This window comes from Ipomoea nil, unplaced genomic scaffold, assembly GCF_001879475.1.
Source record: "Ipomoea nil cultivar Tokyo-kokei standard unplaced genomic scaffold, Asagao_1.1 scaffold2939, whole genome shotgun sequence".
Taxonomy (NCBI): domain Eukaryota; kingdom Viridiplantae; phylum Streptophyta; class Magnoliopsida; order Solanales; family Convolvulaceae; genus Ipomoea; species Ipomoea nil.
The window spans coordinates 99,128-115,777 of NW_017619367.1; the positions used below are offsets into that span (position 1 = coordinate 99,128).

A 16,650-nucleotide genomic window follows, 5' to 3' on the forward strand; every position below is an offset into this window, starting at 1 on the left:
TATTCCGCCTCAGTGGAAGACCTAGCAATAGTTCTTTGCTTCTTACAGACCCAAGATATAAGATTAGCCCCATAAAAAACAGCAAAACCACTAGTGGACTTACGATCTTCAGGACAACCAGCACAATCAGAATCAGAAAAAGCATGAATTTCCTTTGACATTGATTTCCCTATACGCAACCCAAACCCAACTGTTCCCTTAACATACCTCAAGACACGTTTCAGTTTCTCCCAATGTGATTTGGTAGGAGCATGCATGTGCTAACAAAGCTGATTAACCGCAAAGGATAAATTAGGTCATATAACAGTGAGATATTGTAGTGCTCCAGCCAGGCTCCTGTACTGTGTATGATCATCATATAAGTCTGCACTAAAGGGAACACTTTTCGAAACAGATATAGGAGTAGAGAGAGGTGTGCATTCTGCCATGCCAGCACATTTCAAAATATCGTTCATATATCGTTGTTGAGACAATAGAATTCCATCATCACATTTAACAGTTTCAATGCCAAGGAAAAAATTTGGTTCACCGAGATCTCTAATCTTGAAAATGGCATTCTCGTACCAAGTACAACATTCTCGTACCAAACACGTCGATATTCATCATCATTTCATCAGGGAGTTAGTAGAAGACAAAGAAATCGATCTGGAATACATCTCTACAGAAAAGAACCTGGCTGATTTATTTACAAAACCTTTGGACAAAGCCCAATTTGAAATGCTACGCGCAGCTCTAAGGGTCTGCAAAATCTCGAACTAAAGAGTTATATCCATTTCAAATAAAGTTCAAGGAATAATATTTTTTAATAAAGTGTTCGTTAATTTTTTTTCTCGCTTGTTTGGAGTTCTTCGCAGGCCTACCCTAGCTCCAGTACTTAATCTAGGGAGGTCAAAATAAAGTCAGGTAATTCATTCATTTTTTTTAACTACGTGGTTTAAAAGTTTTTTGCAGCCCTGGACCAGCTCCAGGACGTGATCCAGGTTGTGGATAACCTAAATAAACACACCCGGATTAAGTTGTACTTTCTCCTCAAAAATAACTAGTCATTCTTGGCTGCACCTAAAATCTCGAATTTCTTACCTATTCTTTCGCTAAAAGCTTCACTTATAAGCCAAAATTCCCATTATTTTCCCAAATCTCACCTACCCGTCATCCCCGATCATCATCCTCTACCCTCGGCCAAAAATTAACGCAACTACACCTTCGACTTACCTTCTATGGAACCTAATTCCCCAAATTCCCAAATTAATCCCTTCCTAATTTACGTTACTAAGGATGAACGAGCTGACCTATATCGCCAAATTCTCCACGACACAACCCTTCTCTCAGAGCTTTCCACCTTGAGAGTCCTCGCCACTCTGGTTCGTCATCCGTCGTTAATGGAGGACCTCTCAATTCGTGTGTCCAAGGCCATCTATGAAAAAACTGCTGGTATTACTATGGAACTTGGTCTCAAGATGAGGGCATGGTGAATGAAGAAGAGCTACATGTTGATCTACAAGCTCGTAATTTGGAGTCATGGCCCATAGTATCGTATCTCTCTTCTTTTAGTGGTAATTACTCGTTGCCTTGATTTAGGTTTTATTGTGCTTTATCTAATTAGGGTATTATTGTGTCTTTTTGCTGTTAAAAGGGCCATTCTGAAGGCTTATCTATTGTCCCTTTGTCCACAATTATTTATTCTGGACCCTTGTCGGGTCGATCGGACGTTGCTATACCATCTGTGCCTGGGTCTCAATCTATCATTCCTCTAGAAAACCCTAACCCTGCTCCAGACTCTTCTCCAGAGATCACTGGAGTATCTATTCGGGACATCATTGCAGGTTTGGATGATCATAGTGCTTCGGTTCAAGCTGCCATTATGTCTTATCTTCTTGTAAATCTTCCAAACATGGCTCGTACTAGGCAGTCAGTACTGGTGATTCCAGTGCCTTTTTCTACATCTTCTGATAAGGGTAAAACCAAATTATCCACAATAATTGAGTGCAGCAGCTTCCAGCCGCTATGTATTCAGCTTCTGCAGTACTGAGGGAGATAGAACTTTGTTTCTTACTTAGCCATGCGACTAAGTTTTTTCCAAAAAAAAAAACACCCAACAGAAGTACTTTTTCGATCATCAGCATTGCTAACCCAGTCAGCATCACTAAACCCTACAAGACTTAAGTTAGTATCATTTGAAAACCAAATACCATAATGTAGTGTACCTTTCACATATTTTATGATCCGTTTGACTGCTTTGAGATGAGATTCTTTCGGGTCTGCTTGAAATATAGCACACATGCCGACACTTAGCATAATATCTGGACAGCTTGCAGTCAAGTACAGTAGACTCCCTATCATACTCCTGTATAGAGTAGGATCAACCGATACACCTGATTCATCTTTGATCAATCTTGTACATGTTGATATAGGGGTTCAAGCATCTTTTGTAGACTCTAAGCCAAACTTCGTTAGTAGATTTTTGGCATATTTTGCTTGATATATGAAGATACCTTCGTTCATTTGTTATACCGTAAGCCTAGAAAGTAGGTTAATTTGCCTATCATACTCATCTTAAACACATGTTGCATGACTTTGACCAGTTGATCTGTAGCACCTGTCTGGGTAGAGCAAAAAATAATGTCATCAACAGATACCTAAGCAATAGTGACATGTTTACCTAACATTTTGATAAACAAGGTTTTGTTTACTCCCCCTCGATTGTAGCCCTGTTGTAGGTACTGGGACAGTCTCTCGTACCAGGCCCTGGGGGCTTGTTTTAGGCCATACAAAGCGTTGTCCAGTTTGTAAACATAGTCAGGATGATGGGGATCTTCAAAGCCTTTTGGCTGAGCTACATATATATCTTTGGATAAATAGTCATTAAGAAATGTTGTTTTGACATCCATCTGGAACAACTTTATCTTTAGAGCACAGGCAATGGATAGAAGGAGTCGAATGGATTCTAGACGTGCTACAGGATCAAACGTCTCATCATAGTCAATCCCTTCGATTTGGGAATAACCTTGAGCGACCAATCTTGCTTTATTGCGTGCGATGTTCCCCGCTGAGTCATTCTTATTACGAAATATCCACTTGGTACCTACAACATTTACATCAGTTTTAGGTACTAAATTTCATACCTTATTCCGCTCGAATTGTCCCAGCTATTCTTGCATGGCCTTCATCCAGTGTTCGTTAGTTAGAGCTTCTTTCACCATTTTGGGTTCTATCTTTGATGTGTAGCACGCATATCCAGCTAGCTCAAGATAGTTAAATTTTATGCCTATGGTTCGATCTCTGGTGGAAGGATCTCCAATAATGTTTTGAGTTGGATGATCTTTATGAATTCGAGTTGACACATCGATTGCTCCAAGTTCTGGTTCAGACCCTGACTCTGGATTGTTGGTTGATGGAGAAGATGGTGGATCAGGGTTAGGTATGACTGGAGCTGTGTCATGAGATTCTGGATTATTTGTTTCTGTATCTGGCGTAGGTCCAGAGATAAGTATGTCGATTATCTCATCTGGTCTATCGTCAACTACAATATTCATAGACTCCATGATGGACTTTGTGACTTTGTTATATACTCGATAGGTACGACTATTTGGTGAATAGCCAAGAAAAACTCCTTCGTCACTCTTTGGTTCAAACTTTGCTATCGGACTTCTATCTTTCAAGATAAAACATTGTGAGCCAAAAATGTGGAAATAATTAATGTTCGGTTTCTTACCTTTCCAAATCTCATATGGAGTTTGGTGTGTTCCAGGTCGAAGATAGACTCTATTTATAGTGTGGCATGCAGTACTGATAGCTTCCGCCCAAAACTTTTGAGATAGATTCTTTGCGTTCAACAGTACTCTTGCCATCTCTTGAATAGTATGGTTTTTCCGTTCTACGACTCCAATTTGTTGAAGTATTTTGCGTGCTCAATATTCATGTGTAATTCCTAAGCTGTCACACCAGTCATCAAACATTTGATTATCAAATTCACAGCTATGGTCACTTCTGATTCGGATGAGTGGCTCGTTTTTCTCCTTTTGCAATTTCAGGCCTAGAGCTTTGAATGCTTCAAGGGTTTCTGACTTTTCCCTAAGAAAGGCGACCAAAGAGAAACGTGAAAAATCATTTATACAAACTAAAATATACCTTTTTCCTCCATTGCTTTCTATTCTGGTGGGTTCAATGAGATCCATGTGGATTAGCTCCAAATAATGTGTGGTGTTAAACGTATTTTGAGCAGTGTGAGATGTCCTAGTTTGTTTTCCAGTTTGACATGCTCCGCAGACTCCTGCATATTCAACTTTTATGTTTGGTAGACCCCGCACACCATCAATCTTGATCAGTTTGTCAAGGGAGCGATAGTTTAAGTGACTCAATTTTTTATGTCACAATTCGGATTCTTTAACGCTGGACCTGAAATAGAGAACATCATTAGTAATAGTGTAACAGTTGTCAGAAGAGCTCTTACCTTCCATGACATAATGTTTCTAATAGTCCAGGATGTTGCAGCTGTCTTTTGTGAAGCACACTTTCCACTCTTGATCACACAACTGACATATACTTATGAGATTTGCACGAATACCATCTACGAGAAGAACTTGATTTAGTTTGGGCAACCCTGGAACATTCAGGGTACTAACTCCTGTGATTTTGCCCTTGACACCATCCCCAAAAGTAACATCACCCTTACTGCCTTTTATGTTGTTCAAAAACATTTCATTTCTGGTCATGTGATGTGAGCAACCACTATCAAAGTACCACATTTCTTCTCTGTTCGTACTTGTAGAGTGAAAAGAGACATGGCACACAAAGTCACTCTTTTTCACCCAGATTTGTTTAACAAACGGGGTGATGAATTTTTGGGTGTACTTCTCATCCCTTTGGTCTTTTTAGAAGTAGAAACACTCTAGTTTCGTATGTCCCCGAATCCTGCAATAGTGACAAATGGGATTATAATAATTAAACTTGGATGTTCTTTTACTTGGGAAAGCCTTGCTTTCAGGCTGTACTGCTTTCTAGAGTATCTTGTTCTGGTCCAATTGCTGGATCAGGGTTAGAAGCTTTTACAAACACCGTCACAGCCTTGTCTTTTCCTCCAGAAAAAACCCAACCCATATTTTGTAGTGGATTTTTTACCAGAATCCAAGATTTGGTCTAATGTGGACGTATTGCCCATCATCTTAATCCTGCGTTTCAATAACTCCAACTCTTGTTTGAGTTCTTCTTCACGTTTGTGGTTGTCTTTGATGATGTTGTCCCTGTTAGTTATTTGATTTTGATACGCTTTCCTAGCATTCTCTAAGTTGCTAACTTGACTAGACAGAGATCTATTCACTTTTACAAGGATTTTCCACTTTGCATACAATTTTTTATATTCTAACTTGAATGAGGAGCTGGTAAATCGTGGTTTTCAGCCGATACATATTCTCCAACTTCTGAGTCTTCGTCAGCTTCTGGGTCAGGAGTTGCGTTGGTAATAGCTGTAACACCCCCTAAAACCATGCTATTTAAAGCCTTAAAACATGCAGATACCTAAACCAAAACATCAAACACAACGGAAGACTGAAAGAGGATATATATATATATAATAGAAGAAACGGGGTGCTATGCCACGCTCACCCAAAGGTGAACGCACAGGCAACATCTGCATCGTTTAACATCTAAACCAACATAACAGAGTACTAAATCTAAATTGACTCACAAGCCACAAAACATAAGAGGGGAGCTATACTAGCTGGTACTAAACCGTGCACTCGTATAAGCATCACCTAAAAGAAGCATATAAAACATGGGACGACGCCCGGTCAGCGAATAATGCTGGTAACCCACCAATACATGTGAATTATCATACATAGATAAGATATAGGTTTGTAAAGCCATTTTCGAAACGGAATACATATATATAAGTCCAAAACCAAGAGTAATAGTCAACACAAGACTCAACACTCTCAACAAGAACACGGGAACACATCCCAAGACTACAAAGAACAATAACGACTCACAAGAAGTCTCAAGGTATAATCTATCATCACACAATAGATTAATACCCGACATGCATAACTCAAGGAATAAGGACACAGCAAACGGCAACACATGCCTTTGTGACTACACACGTCACAAGAAGAGAACTCACAACAACGGCTACACAAGCCCTCGTGACATCACCCATCACGAGTTGATATGCCTTCCTTATGCCCAGTTCCAACCTTATGGCTACCCCAACCTTATGTCTAGTTCCAACCTTTACCTCCAGGACCCCTGTACACCAAGTCCAACCTTTTCCCTCCGAGGACCGTCGTCCCCTCTCCAACAGAACCACCGATTTCATAGATAGACTTGTTAAAGTGCGAACATAAATGCTAAACAAAGTAGCATTTTATAGAGGTATTTAGAGGCTTCCTTGATCCGAAATAATGCAGCCCTTAACTCCTCAATTTAAGCTGCATCTCTTGATTTAAAATACCTTGTAAATAGGGTCTTGACTAAATTGTAATGTTGAATGAGCTTCACCTCTTCTGACCTACTTCCTGGCGCTGATCCAGACTCAACCAGCTGAACATATACTAGACTAGGTCCAGAACCTAACCACTAATCATTTTGATAACTAATTTAAGCCAACTCTAAGTGAGTTTTAATGTGTAACATTTTTACACTTACAGTTACAAAAAGAAATGGTTCCGTAGCTCAGTTGGTTAGAGCGTTGGTCTTATGAGCCGAAGGTCGTGGATTCGAGCCTCGTCAGGATCATATCACCTAGACTAGAAACTGAGTTCCTTTTAAACCTACAATGTGAAAGTTTGAGCCTCGCCGGGACCATATTCACCTAGACTAGAAAATGAGTTCCTTTTAAACCAGGTTTCAAGTTCAAGCCCTGCCGGGACCATATTCACCTAGACTAGAAAATGTAAAATCATATTTATATATCATACCATATATACAAACATTCATAATTTACAAATCCAAATTGCATATATATTTTAAAGCATATATTCCATATCAACAAGATCTCATAGTGTAAATATACAATTAGTGGCAATTTGAACAATTAGGAATGTTAATTAGAAAATAATCATACCGTTCACCAAAGATATGTTATCGTGCTGATGACGTGTTGTGATTATTCCCTTTAGCTCGTAACTATCCCCAGAGAAACGAATCGTATTCGTAATGAGAACAATACAAGGGAAAGGAAAAAGAAGATCATGTAGTAATAAAATAGAGAGAATGATAACAATTTTATTCCAACATCATCATCCATATATGTACAAAGGAGCTAGAACATATATATAATATACAATTATAATGGAAGTCATAAATGTAGTCATAAATCTCCTGACCGTTACGTAAGAAATAATGTCCATATTTAATAAGATTTATAACAAATACATTCCAATCGTATTTCAAATTCATTAACTATATTTATAACTCTCGTTTTGATCTATCACCTTTAAATTCATGAGAAATTTTTTTTTTTTTGCAAAAACAATTCATAATATATTTAAAAAGATTATAGGCTTAAGTGTACAACAAGTGTTCGTAGTCTAATGGTTAGGATAATTGTCTTCTAAGCAATACAATAGATTTCTGCCAAATGCACTATGTAACACCCCGAAATTTTAAAACTTTTAAAACTTCTATAATAAAGGTGAATTCTCATTAAATCCCAAAATCAAACATAAGAGTGCGGGGTGCTAAGCCACATCTGAGCTGGAGAACTCAGATGCACAGGCTAAACTAACTAAATAACATCAAAGCAATGTCAAAACATAATCATGGCACACAGGCCGAAAGGGAAACTAACTACTCTACGCTTCAAATCTCTAGCGCGCTCCGGTGCCTACTCATCTATGCCTGAAAGCCAAATATATCTGTTCAGCGAGTGATGCTGGTAACCCACTCCAACGCGTTGAAATACATACATACATATATATATATATATATATATATATATATATATATATATATATATATATATATATATATATATATATATATTATATGAAAACCATTTTGAAGCAGGAAGATATAAACTTAGGAGACTCTAGCTTTAAAACCAGGAATAGACTCGACAGATAGGGATAAGCACATTATGCAATGATAGATAGTTATATAGAGACAATATCATAAAGAACATGTATCTAAGGTCACCGTTCACTTTCAAATCATTCACATAATCATTCAATCATCATTCAAGTCACACAAGCATACTTTGGTGGCGCCACGGGACCAATCGCATGCCCCGATCATGAGGGTTAGTGCATATAGCACTAACACGGCCCTGCAGCACCCTACCTCATACCGCAGCATGAAGGGAGTTGATTGCAACCAACCCTTATAGACCGCTGACGAACTCAACGGCGGACCACAGCCCAACACACCGCTGACGCGCTCAGTCGGTGGACTGTGATCCTCTTTACAAGGGGGGACTACGATCCTACACACCGCTTGACGAACTCAGTCGGTGGGTCGTAGTAGATCAAGCCCTACACACCGCCTGAGGGACTCATTCGGCGGGCGTTGATCCTCGGAGACTACGACCCTACACACCGCTGGCCCATACACTCGGTGGATCACAGCCAGCCGTAGCCTACACACCGCCTGATTACTCATTCGGTGGACTACAGCCTTCCTCGGGCTTATTGGTGTAACACCCCGAAATTTTTAAACGTTTGAAGCTTATATAATAAAGGTGAAATCTCATTAATTCTCAAAACATAATACAAAGAGTGCGGGGTGCTATGCAACACCTGAGCTAGAGAACTCAGGTGCACAGGCTAACTAACTATTATCCTTAATAATGCAATACATAATCATGGCGCGCAGGCCGAAAGGGAAACTAACTACTACTACGCTTCAAGGTTCTAGCACGCTCCCGTGTCTACTATTCTGTGCCTGAAAGCCAAATATATCTGTTCAGCGAGAGATGCTGGTAACCCACTCCAACGCGTTGAAATACGATACATATAGATATATACATAGTTATACGAAAAACCATTTCGAAGCATGAAGATATATCCTAAGAGACTCTAGCTTTCAAAACAGGGAATAGACTCAACAGATAGAGCTTAGCACAGACAACGGACATAATCAAGCATATACAATTCATAAGCATAGGGAAACAGGCAGGGCAGATAAAGATAAGCACAGTTAATATCCATAACCCAACATATACGATTCCCGTCACGAATCCCAAAGTCACATCCCAAGACACTCATAACAACAACTCATCCACATCTCATCACACAAGCACACTTTGTTGGCGCCACAGGACCAATCGCATGCCCATACATGAGGGTCAGCGCATATAGCTCTGACACGGCCCCGCAGCACCCTGCCCCGTATCGCAACACGGAGGGGTCGATCGCAACCGACCGATGAACCGCAGCTCATCATAGTTTGATCGCAACCAAACAGTGGACCGCAACCCAAGAGTATGTCATCTGACCGCAGCCAGGAAATATGAACTGCAGCTCATGTAGAAACGTTTGATCGCAACCAAACGGTGGACCGCAGCCCGAGAGTGTCAATCTGACCGCAACCAGCTTCTGAACCGCAGCTCAGGAATAACCAATCTGATCGCAACCGGATTGGGGTATCATGCACACATAACACATAGCAAGCACATGCAACCCATATTAGCACATTGGGAAGGGGGAGAAATCGTATAACAAAACCTATGCGTGATCATCCACATACTAAGAATAATCCTAAAGGGTTCATACTTCTCACACCTAGGCCAACGGGATACCAATTCACTAGCATGCAATATATATAAGACTTAATCAACCTACGAATGGTACCCGAACATCAAACTAGACATAGGCACGATGGACGGAGTCCGTTGGGACACCACGGGGGTCGGGGGAACATCAAACGGGGAAGCCGGAAACCCATGGTAGGGTATTTTCCAGCGGGTAGCCGGTGGGTGAGGGTTCACCCGCCGGCTGCCCGCCGGTGGCATAACTCCGGGCAGCGGGTGCCCGGCGGGCAGCTGCCTGCCCGCCGGCTGCCCGCTGCCGGCGTTGCCCAAATAGGCCGCGGGTAGGTGGCGGGTCCCCTACCCCCCACTGACTCTTTTTCACCAAAAATGCCCCGGGAACCTTTGTGGAACCCGAAACCATGCTTAGACTCTTTCAAACGCAATTGACAACAATACGTAGACAATTAACGGATCCAAAAGCAAGATCATACGACACATAACCTATCATGCTTTCCTAAACATAATCAACACCCAAACATGCGAATTCCCACCCAATATACCAAGAAAAATACCATATGAGTTCCACGATACAACCTAGGGTTCTAATTACTTTTAAATCAACAAGAACACGATTCATCTTCTAATATTAAGATTTGGTAGGAATATCACCTAAATATCAAGAACATCATACAATCATCAAGAGCATCAAGAACACCATAGAATTATCAAGAACATCAAGAACACCATATAATCATCAAGAACCTCTCAAGATTATCAAGATCATCCATGGAATCACAATTATCAAGATCAATATAACGAACCATCAAACACACAAGAATATGGGGGAAATCCTAAGAGGGGAATCATAGCTATAAAAATAGGTTTTGTTGAGACATGGGTTACCTCTTAGCCTTAATTAATTCCTTGGCTATGAAGGGTTTTTTCTTTAAGCTTTCTTCTTTCTTGATTTCTCCTAAGGGAATTCTTGGAATTCTTGGTGTGGTGAGAGATTATTGTGGTGGGAGTTCTAGGTGCCTCCTATGTTCCCTATTTATATATCTAAGAGTCTTACTTAGGGTCCAAGTACTATAGGCTTGCTAACTCTATTCCTTTTAGGACTAGGGGTTGGGTTTAGAGGTGAGGGCCCACGGACTATGGTGGGCCTTTTCCTAATTAATTATTGTAATTTAATTATTTCTTTTGGGTAATTAGTTAAATGATTAATTGGTTTTAGGGATCGTAACACGGGGTGTTACAATTGGCCCTACACACCGCCTGGCGCGTCCAGTCGGTGTGTCATAGCACACGAGGCCCATGTGAACCGCAGCCCAAGAAGTGGATCACTGACCGCAGCCAGGAGAATGAACCGCAGCTCATAAGTAACCAATTTGACCGCAGCCAACTTCTGAACCGCAGCTCAAGAATACCCAATTTGATCGCAACCAAATTGGGGAATCATGCATCACATAACACATTGTAGCACGTAATAGCACATTGGGAAGGGGGAGACGTATAAATAAACTTACGTGTGATCATTCACATACTAAGAGTAGTCCTAAGGGGTGACAAACCAGCGGGTAGCCGGTGGGTGGAGGGCTGCCCGCCGGCGACGAATTTCCGGGCAGCGGGTGCCCGGCGGGCAGTCGCCTGCCCGCCAGCTGCCCGCGCCGGTGATGCTCTTTGGGGCAGCGGGTAGGTGGCGGGTTCCCCTACCCCCCACTGACTCCTTAACACAACAAACGTCCCGGGATCCTCCGTGGAACGCGAAACCATGCTTAGACACTTTTAAACGCAAATAACGACACCACGTAAGCAATTAATGGATCAAAAGCAAGAATCATATTGAACACATCCTAACATGACTTCTAAACATAAACAACACCCGAACATGCGGATCCCCACCCAAATATAAATCAAGAACATCTCAATACAAATTCTCAATCCAACCTAGGGCTCTAATCCCATCCAAATCATCAAAATCATATTTTATCTCTATCATCAAGAAACATCAAGATTTATCAAGAATCATCACATAAATATCAAGAACCTCTTTTTAACATCAAGATCATCAAGATCACACATAAAATCATCACATCAATCAACAGGACTATATCAAGAATAACATAAAGGAATTCATCAAGACACAATCATATAGAGGGAGCCAAAGAAGGAGATTATAGCAAGGAAAATAGGTTTTGTTGAGACATGGGTTACCTCTTAGCCTTAATTAATTTCCTTGGTTATGAAGGGTCTTTCTTTAAGATTTCTTCTTTCTTGATTTCTCCTATGGGAATTCTTGGGAATTCTTGTGTGGTAAAAGTTATTGTGGTGTGAGTTCTAGGTGTCTCCTATGTCCCTATTTATATATCTAAGAGTCCCAATTAGGGTCTAAGTGGTTTGGATTTGCTAATTCTATTTCCTATAGGACTAAGGGTTTGGCTTTAGGGATAAGGGCCCATGGACTATGGTGGATCCTCTTTTAGCTAATTAATGGATTTTAATTCTCTTTTTAGGGTGAGTAATTAATTAATTAATTTGGTTTAGGGGTCGGAACACGGGGTGTTACACACTATCTAGGCTGTTATTTTTCATCTAGCATTTTTAACAAGTTTGCTTACATGACTGTTATTTTTCATCTAGCATTTTTAACAAATTTCTAACAAGTAACACGTCTAATTTGCTTACATGGAAAAATAAAATAAAAACAAAATGCTGACATGTTATTTTTTTCATCTAATTTGCTGTTTTTGTCTTTTTTTCGGCAGAAAAAATTTAATTTTTTTTTACGTATTTCCAGATTATGTTTATTTCTGATATGGCTTGAAAGATTCCAACTCCTCCTCTGTTGCGAGTGTTGAGTGTGAAAACATGTAGGGGTATTCTAAGCTAAATGCATCCATGTTGTTGTTATCACAAATTTGCCCTGTAAAATTTATATTTTTGTCGTGGAGGGGTACCGAAGAGCCTCATAAACGCACCATCCAAAACAAAAAATGATAACCAATACCAATGCCAATAAATGGGTTCAAAAACCACAAAAGCGGTAACATACTTATTTAACAGCCGCGTGAAAAATAGATTCACTGTTTACTGGGAAATTCGTAGAAGAAATCAACATAATCTGAATTCTTTACCTGGAACAAATTAGTAATTGTGTCTTATGTTATTAATTTATGTTCTTGTGTTGTGAAATTTTGTGACTATGAACACAAATTTGTACCTAAATCATATTTGAAAAATAAGTAAATATATAACATGTGTATGTGTCTTACGTAGTTGTATTATGATTTTTTGTGTCTTGTGTTATAAAATTTTGTACCTTACGAGTATGAATTTTGTACTCGTCGTCTTTTCAATCCAGCTGGGCCCATAATGTTATACTATGTGTCTTATGTTGTGATTTTTTGTGTTTAGTGTTATGAAATTATGTACCTTACGTGTATGAATTATGTACCTTGTTGTTTTAATGAGTGAATTACATATTTGGTCCTACTGTTATATGGGCGTTTCCAATTTTAGTCCACCTTAATTTTTTTTGCCACTTTATAACCACTATTATTGAATGTGTTCCACTTTTAGTCCCACCGTTAGTATTTCCATCAAGATATCGCGTAATCTAGGGGTATTTTGACCTTTCTTCTCATCCAAGACTATGTTTGACTAAAGAAATGAGAACATTAAACCTAAAACTTAAGAAAACTCGTCGGCCCATGTTGGAACGAACGAAACGATGTAGCTTTGGCTTCCCATTCTCGTTGTTCGAAGAGCCATCTTCGAATATCGGAGGAAGAGGACAAAGCGCCTGGATTAAAAGAGAAGAGACAAACATAAAAAGAACAAAATACCCTTTGATTATACGGCCTCTTGACGGAAATATTAATGGTGGACTAAAAGTGGAACACATTCAATAACAGTGGTTGTAAAGTGGCAAAAAAAATTAAAGTGGACTGAAATTGGAAACGCCCCTATAACAGTAGGACAAAAAATTGAATTTACTCTTGTTTTAATCCATGGTCCATAATGCTATGTGGACTTTGGTCCATGATATAAATCGCCATTTATATTCCTTATTCGTATAGATATTGAGCAATCATTATAACATAGATAATGGTTTGCCTGGTAAGGTAAACCACTAAAATAAGGTTTATTTGTAGTATACTAAATGTTCATTTTTAATACATTAAATATTATTTTTTGAAGACTTATTTTTTATGTACTGAATGTTTATTATTTGACTAGTTTTTTACGCGTATTGCGAGATTGGGATAAGCCCAATGTTTTTTTTTTTAAATAAGTACTTTAAAGTATACTAGTATTTGACCCGTGCGATGCACAGGATGTTATTTAAGCATTTTTAGTTGTGTGTATTTTATGTTAAGATTTGTGTGATATATTGGGTAATACAGTGCCACAACGTAGTCAAATTGTGTCTTACTAATAGTTGCAAGGTGTTGGTAATATAAAAACAATACATTACAAAATTACAAATTATTGAAAACTTCATGATATACAACATTAGTGGTTAATGTAGTAGTTGCACTTGAGTCTTTTACAATCAGTATTTTCAAACCGTCTGGATTATTAACGCGAGATGCAGCTACGTACAACTGACCGTGTACAAAAACCGGTTTCTTTAGTATTAACCCTACATGACTCAACGTTTGGCCTTGACTTTTGTTTATTGTCATCGCATATGAAAGCATCAACGGGAATTGCCTTCGTTGAAACTTGAACGGCAATCTTGGATCCGAGGGTGACATTGACATTCGGGGTATTAACACTTTTGTACCTTTGTTGGCGCCAGTGAGAAGCTCGCCTTCAATAACATGGTCTGCTAACTTTGTGATTATCAACCGAGTTCCATTGCACAACCCAAGAGAATGGTCAATATTTCTCATTAGCATTACTGGTGACCCAATTTTCAAATTCAATGTATGATTTGGTAGACCCGACACACGGATGCTGTTTAGGAATTCCGGGGTGTGTACATCTCCAAGATTATATTGGAATTGTTCATGCATAGATAATTGAATGTTGAATTTGCATATTTAAATAGGTAATTCTAAGTTTACAAATGCAAGATAATATAGTCAAGATTGATTATAATTGTCAATAAAATAATTGTGTAGGTATGGTTAAAACAAAATACGGGACATAGGGGAGAGAAAATAAAAATTAGGGCATAAAATATTAAATATATACTAATATTGAAGAGCTAATTGCTGATTTCTAAACAAGGACATTGCAATGTAGTTTCCCACTTCAATTTGTTGTGTGATTTGAATACTCTTTTTGTCGATAAATACCCCAAATAGTTAATATGATTGGCTTAATTATATTTTTTTATTTTTTTAAGCAATTATTATTATTATTATTATTATTATTATTATTATTATTATTATTATTATTATTATTATTATTATTATTATTATTAAATATATGTATACCATTAGGTCATTTTACATGTTAATCTAAATAGCTAATTTTTTCAAATATCTTTTTACCAACCGTTGATATAATTCGCTAGTCAAATCCGCTAACTGCTGATAGTCAAACAAGGACGTTGTGAGGTAGTTCTCACTTCAATTTGTTGTGTGATTTGAATACTCTCTTTGTCAACAAATCCCTCAAGTAGTTAATATGATTGTCTTTATTAATTATATTTTTTTAATTTTTCATGGTATTAATAAAATACTTGGTAAATAAATATATAGCATTATTTTGTATTATAACTTTGATATTTAATTAAAAAATAGCACAAAAAAGATAGACAATGTAGTGAATATAATCAATTGATGAATTTGAATGTAAAGAATTTTTACATTGGAGAAATATAAAGACAATATAACTAATAAAATTATTTCTCTTAATTAATTTATTAATAATGAATATTTTTTTTTAATAAAGACATTGTAGGGACAATGTAGCGAATATAATCAATTGATAAATTTGAATGTAAAGAATTTTTATATTGGAGAAAAATAAAGACAATATAACTAATGAAATAATTTCTTTTTATTTAATTTATTGATAATGAATAATTTTTTTTGAATAAAGACATTGTAGACACTTAATATTATTACCAACGATGAATCCCAAAAACATCGTAATTAGTAATAATTAAAACTTAATAAACATGTTATAATCAAATAAAAGTGCTAGAATTATTATTTAAATATCAATCAAAATGGTGGGATCCATATTTTAATGACCCAAGATAGGTCTCAAATAACTTATTCAAAATAGGTTTTAAAGTCTCAGAGACACATAAAACTAAAATATGTCAAATTAAAGGGAAACCAAACAAGCTGTTTTAGCAGGTCATAATACTTAAAATTGACCTAAGGATTCAAAATTGAATGATATTTAATAATGAATTTATGAGTTAATAATATGCTAAATCCAACCTTAATGCATGCTATTATGAATGTATAATTATAACAATAATTTATGAATATACGTAACATGCTTGGATTTGCATATTAATATATTAATAACCCATATATCTTAAATAAATTGTAATACTTAAGGCAATTTAATATAAACTTCAATATTAAATTAAAATTCAAACAGCAAATTTAAAACTTAATATTTGTCCAAAAATGAATGATAATTTAATAAGGAATGATTAATTGAACAACTAAGCTAGAAGAAGTCCTAATATGATGAATGAAAGCTGAAGCAAGCCCAAAATACTAAATAGGCCCAGTAATTTTTATTTTTTTTCTATTGGACCAGGTCTGCCCAAATTGGGCCAGACCCGGCCAAAACCATACACATCATCATCTTCTTCACTAATCAGCCATGCCAAAACCCTAGCTGCCTTCTTGAACAAAAACCGCAGCTCCGACGAACAGCAGCAAAAAAAAAAAAAAAACGGTTGCCGGCGTGACGTTGTCCTCCCAACGGTGGAGCTCGTTGACAAACTGAAGTGGCACTGCCTGAATGAAGAGAGATAGCGACGATCG

At 37.8% G+C, this 16,650-nt stretch overlaps 1 non-coding gene across 1 annotated transcript; it reads left to right on the forward strand.

Annotated features, from left to right (window-relative positions):
- The first annotated feature begins 6,655 nt into the window (after positions 1-6,655).
- TRNAI-UAU lies at positions 6,656-6,729 on the forward strand. Its single transcript has one exon. It is a non-coding gene; the product is annotated as a tRNA-Ile (tRNA).
- The last annotated feature ends 9,921 nt before the right edge of the window (positions 6,730-16,650 follow it).